This window comes from Mustelus asterias, chromosome 16 (genome assembly GCF_964213995.1).
Source record: "Mustelus asterias chromosome 16, sMusAst1.hap1.1, whole genome shotgun sequence".
Classification (NCBI taxonomy): domain Eukaryota; kingdom Metazoa; phylum Chordata; class Chondrichthyes; order Carcharhiniformes; family Triakidae; genus Mustelus; species Mustelus asterias.
In genome coordinates, this window is record NC_135816.1 from 100,417,404 (window position 1) to 100,423,789 (window position 6,386).

Here is a 6,386-nt window from a genome sequence, read left to right on the forward strand (position 1 = left end):
CCTGATTCCTGCATGGCCTTGGAAAGGGAGGTCTTAAGTGTCCTATTCATACGTTCCACCATTCCTGAGCTTTGAGGGTGGTAGGGTATGTGAAACTTCTGTTTTATCCCCATCAGTTGACATATGGTTTTGACTACCTTCCCTGTAAAGTGTGTGCCTTGATCGGAGTCTATTTGCAAAGGCACCTCCCATCTTGGGATGACTTCCTCAGCTAGTATTCTAGCCCCTGTAGTGGCAGAACAATGTTTCGTCGGGAATGCTTCTACCCATCTGGTGAATTGATCAATTATTACCAAGCAGTAGGTTCTCCCGTGTGACTGCGGGAGAGGTCCTGTAAAGTCAATTTGCAGGTGTTCCCAGGGACCCTTGGGGCGAAGCTGGTGCCCCATCTTGATTATTACGGGTCTTCCAGGGTGCACAGGTTATGCACCGGTGACAATATCGGGCAATGTCCCGTCCCATTCCTTTCCACCACCATTCCTTCCCTATACTGGTCATCATGGCATCCCTTCCCACATGTGACAGCCCATGATGTAACTGCATCAGAGTATGCTGGATACATTCTGGGGCTAGAACTTTATTATTTAATCTCCATACCCCCCCTCCATCAGGTGTAGCTCCTTGAACTTTCCATCTCACACGTTCTTCTTCAGGGGTATCAGCATGTAGCTGTGAGATATCTATCGGGGGTTCAGTTTTAACCGAGGCGGCCGGCAAGGCCTGCACTTCCCCCCTTTTACTAGCCTTTGTATTGGTTTGGCTAGCCTTGCGAACTCTGGTATAAAGTTGCAGCTGTAATTAAACAACCCCAAAACCTTCCTTACCCCTCGGTCGGTTCCTGGTCTTGGCATTTGCTGAATGGCTGTTTTCCTGTCCAATGGCATTTCTTTGGTCCCCTGGGATATCAGGTGTCCCAAATATAACACCTGCTCTTTCCCTATTTGGGCCTTCCTGGGGCTCGCCTTTAGTCCCTGTTCGTCTAAGTGTTTCAGGACTGAGTATAGTGCCGTCTGGTGATTATCTACACTGGGTCAATTCCACCACTCCTGTTCATTCGTATCGGGATTTTGGAACAACATTGGCAAGCCAGATACCTCTTTATCTTTCCTTTGATTCTCACATTCACTGATCCCTCTTAATTGTTTTATTGTGGTAATTCTGCTCCAATAAGTGGGAGCATTCCTAATACTCTCTGAATCTCTGTTTTACACTGGGTGACGGGTTTATAATTTTGCTTTTGGCCGTGCACCAGTTCCCCTCCGGGTTACTGGTGCTGAGTTGTATTCTAGCACTTCCCACTCCTCTGGAGGAGCGGGTGGTCCCTGTGTGGACTCATTAGGAGGTAGAGGAACAGTTTCCTCTCTCTATTGTTTTTCTTCGAAGACTTGGTTTCGTTTCTCCAATTCTCTTATTCTGAATTCTAGTTCTCTAATCTTTTCTTTATCTTGCTCAATTAGTCCAGCTAACTGATGCATTAACAATACTCCTATCTTCTTTGCCTCATTTCTCTTTTCTTTATATATCCACGTTTTCTGCTACTCTAAGGTCTGAGACATATCCCAGCTATCATTTTGCATCCTCTTCATTAATGCTTTTTTCTTTGACATGTACACGTCAATGAGAGGACCTGCAGATCCCCTCATCCTTCATTATCTGCCATTTTGCAGACTTCACGACCCCACTTTGGAGCCTTACAGTGCCTGACAAAGTGATCCAGCTTCCTACAATTATGGCACGCACCCCTTGGTTTATCTTCTCTAGTTTGCACTAATGTTTTCCTGTTTTATTTGTAGGTATGGTTTCTCATCTGGTCCGTCTCTAATTCCAGATGCCCATTCCACTAATTCATCATAAGTCTCGGTATTGAGAACTCCCATTTTAAGGATTTTTTGGTGAGCTGGCGACAGCCCGTCTTTAAATGCTTGTAAAAAGGCTCTACCTGTTCGGGCAGCTTCGGGTAATCCCCAACATTCTTGGTATACTCGAAAGAGTCGCTCCCCAAATTCGGAGGCTCTTTCACCCTTTGTTGTTTAACATTGTAACTTTTTCTTTGTCATCAGCCCACTTCTTACCCGAGACTGAAACCTGTTCAATTAATCCGGCCAATTGATGAACGAAGAGAACTCCAATTTTCTTAGTTTTGTTTTTCTTTTCCTCTTCCAACCATTTTCGTTGTTGGTCTAGTGGATGGTCTAAATCCCATCCCCCTTTTATCATCTGTTTTATGAGTTTGTCCCTCTTAATCATAAATTCATTTATCAGGGACCCAGGGGGTCCCCACTGTCTTTGTCCCGCCATAACATTGATAAATTTATCCTCACCACCTGGAGTGACTTATTCTCCCTTCTCGCTCTCCCTCTCCCAGGTCGCTCTTATCGGAGTCCGGTGATACCTGTAAGGGTTGATCAGATCCCTCCGTACCACCGCTTATACTATTTTTTTAAGCCGGCTTCTCCTTAGAAAGCTTTTCCTTCTAACTCTTACACATGAAGGCTTTTCCTTCAAACTCCGGCGATCACTCAGACAGTCTCTATCTCACTCATGTCTAAACATCACACACTCTTATCGCAGATGATTACGCACTGCATTTTGACCCACTCTATTTAAAGTTCGGTAATCTATTCCGGTGCTCCGGTCGTGGCCATTCAACCGGACCGTAAACAGATTATCCCGGACGAGCCCCCAATTGTTGTAGGTAAAAAACCTCTGACACTATTAGTGGTTCAAAATGCAGTGTTTATTTTCACATTTGTGGGAGAAGTGAGGTTCCTAACAGTGGACCCCCAGCCTTCTCTTCGAACACAAATAAGAACAGAGTTTATATATGTCCCGGGCCCCGCCCTCATTACATTGCAATTCTCTAAGATGTCTGTCATTGTTCATGGTGAGATTCTTGTTGTATTAGCAGTATCTTCCTCTGCGTAGTTTGTTCGATCTCCAAGGCCACGATTGTTCGTCATTTATATCCTTGAAACAACAGGTTTTGCACAAACAAATTAACTAATCTACATGCAGGTTTGTATAATACTTTATATCAGGATAAGATGAATAACGTATGATGAATATATATATATGAATCTATGGTGATTCAAAGACAGAAGGCATACATGTCAACTCCATCGTGTTAAACAAAGGTACATGAAAATGGAGACTGTTTAGCTTATTTCGAGCTGGGTTAATCGCATTTCTTGATAACAAATGGAGACAGAGGAATAGCTGCTCCTTTTATCTGGCACAGACATGAAAAACACCGACCTCTGACAAAAACATGGACTCTGCAGTGTTCTAAACAAAATCACAGAGTTCGGGTCTTAATGCTTAAGTGTGACAAGGTTCATTAACCCATTCCCGACTGCAATATTGTTTCCCCAATATGGAGTAGCTAAAGCGATGCGTGAAGCTCTGATTCTACGCTCCATTTTGGAACAAGTCACCAATGATACAGCAACTGCCTTTGCTAAGGTTAATGATGAGATGGTAGCAATGCGCACTGTGGTACTCCAACACAGATTGGCATTGGATTATGTCTTGGCGGTAAGGAGTGGGACTTGTGCAGTGATTGGATCAGTGTGTTTCACATACATGCCAGATAGTTCAGAAAACATAACTAATCTGGTTAATTATATCAGGAAAGAGGTGGAGGAACTCAAAGACCCTGAACCATTTACCTAAGGTGGTTGGCTCTCAGGCTGGCTGGGCTCCTTGGGAACATCAATCCTACAAAGGATGGCAATATTCTTTACGGTGATCTTGGCACTGATGGTGCTTGTCAATGTAGTTAAGTGTGCCTGTGCAAGGTTGTCCAAGTCCACAGAAGGGATGGTACCAGTGACGGCGGTGAAGTTGAGCAAGCAAGGATACGGAGGGACCAGTCATCCTTCAGGACACAGGAACAAGTATTGGGTATAGCCAAGGGCCAAAAGCAGGGACTGATGGGGGGTAGTATAGAATTCTAGCATCAGACCAAAGAACAAAGAAAATTACAGCACAGGAACAGGCCCTTCGGCCCTCCAAGCCTGCACCGACCATGCTGCCCGACTTAACTAAAACCCTCTACCCTTCCAGGGACCATATCCCTCTATTCCCATTCTATTCATGTACTTGTCAAGATGCCCCTTAAAAGTCACTACCGTATCCGCTTCCACTCCCTCTCCCGGCAACAAGTTCCAAGCACCCACTATTCTCTGTGTAAAAAATCTGCCTCGTACATCTCCTTTAAACCTTGCACCTTAAACCTATGCCCCCTAGTAATTGACTCTTCCACCCTGGGAAAAAGCTTCTGACTATCCACTCTGTCCATGCCCCTCATAATCTTGTAGACTTCTATCAGGTCTCCCCTCAACCTCCGTCGCTCCAGTGAGAACAAACCAAGTTTCTCTAACCTCTCCTCATAGCTAATGCCCTCCATACCAGGCAACATATTTTTCTGTACCCTCTCCAAAGCCTCCACATCCTTCTGGTAGTGTGGCGACCAGAATTGAACACTATATTCCAAGTGCAGCCTAACTAAGGTTCTATAAAGCTGCAACATGACTTGCCAATTTTTAAACTCAATATCCCGGCCGATGAAGGCAAGCATGCCGCATGCCTTCTTGACTACTTTCTCCACCTGCATTGCCACTTTCAGTGACCTGTGTACCTGTACACCCAGATCCCTCTACCTATCAATACTTTTGAGGGTTCTGCCATTTACTGTATATTTCCTATCTGCATTAGACCTTCCAAAATGCATTAGTTCACATTTGTCTGGTCTTCATTTTAGTTTTACTATAATAAGTAGACTAGTTAAGGTAATTATAAAGTGCCTTATATATATAGTAAAAATTCACAATGTGTTGGAACAAAATATGCAAAGGTATTATAAACTGTACAACCACAAATTAACCCAAGTATTGTAAGCTTAAACTGTAATTTCAATATATATGTATTGTGCGCCTTGAAATTAGCCTAACCCGCACATCTTTGGACTGTGGGAGGAAACCGGAGCACCCGGAGGAAACCCACGTAGACACGAGGAGAATGTGCAAACTCCACACAGCCAGTGACCCAAGCCGGGAATCGAACCCAGGTCCCTGGAGCTGTGAAGCAGCAGTGCTGTATTCCGAATTAGCCACTTTTAAGACTTATCTTGATAAGCATATGAACAAACGGGGAATAGAGGGAAATAAGTGGTTGGTTTAGATAGGTAAACGTGGTTGGCGCAGGCTTGGAGGGCCGAAGGGCCTGTTCCTGTGCTGTAGTGTCCTTGGTTCTTTTTGTTGATTTGTACTTGTAGCATAGCATGGCAACTAGAATTGTATGCAGTACTTCAAATGTGGCCTTTCAGAACGAGTTTCAGAAAATGCTGAATAAGTTGTATGTTAACAGAACTCCAAAAGAAAAGAAACAGATGCACTTTGGATGCAAAGGGAAGGCTCGGCTCTCACAGTCAATGTTGTGAGCAATCAGCACACACCTCACTTCTCTTGCCTTTGCTTTATGGGTGGATCACTTCAGACACACTGGGAGGAAAAAAAAAACTATGTTTGACGGAAATCAGTGGAAAATGGCAAGCTTGCATGTGGGCAATGGTAATCACAATGTCTCGTGGGCCGCACTCGGAACCCAGCTGGGCCACGTGTGGTGTCTGGGTCGTAGGTTGCTCACCATTGCATTGGAATGTTAAAGTCAAGGAGTGTTACCGCACTATACGGTTGAGTTCACATATACTGTCTCCAGTTTGGAACTCTGCACCTTGCTCGAGAGGGAATGTAATGAAGGTTCACTAATTGCTGGTATTGAGGGGATTGTCTTATGAGGAGAGTTTGAGTAGAATAATGGGCCCACATTTCCTGGAGTCAAGAAGAGTGAGAATATGTAACTATGAGATTATCATAGAAGAAATAGATCATAGAAATCCTACAGTACAGAAAGAGGCCATTCGGCCCATCGAGTCTGCACCGACCACAATCCCACCCAGGCCCTACCCCCATATCCCTACATATTTACCCACTAATCCCTCTAACCTACACATCTCAGGACACTAAGGGCAAGTTTTAGCATGGCCAATCAACCTAACCCGCACATCTTTGGACTGTGGGAGGAAACCGGAGCACCCGGAGGAAACCCACGCAGACACGAGGAGAATGTGCAAACTCCACAAAGCCAGTGACCCAAGCCGGGAATCGAACCCAGGTCCCTGGAGCTGTGAAGCAGCAGTGTTTGTCCTTTAAACCTCAAAGAAAACTTATTTTTTCAAACCTTCACGTCGCGTTTAAAGGCCTTTATTTAAAATGGAAAAATGGACCAAACAACATGACCCTTTCTAAGCTTCCTTGAACCTTATCAGGTCCATCTCTCTCAGACAAAAGCAAAATACTGTGGATGCTGGAATCTGAAACAAAAAC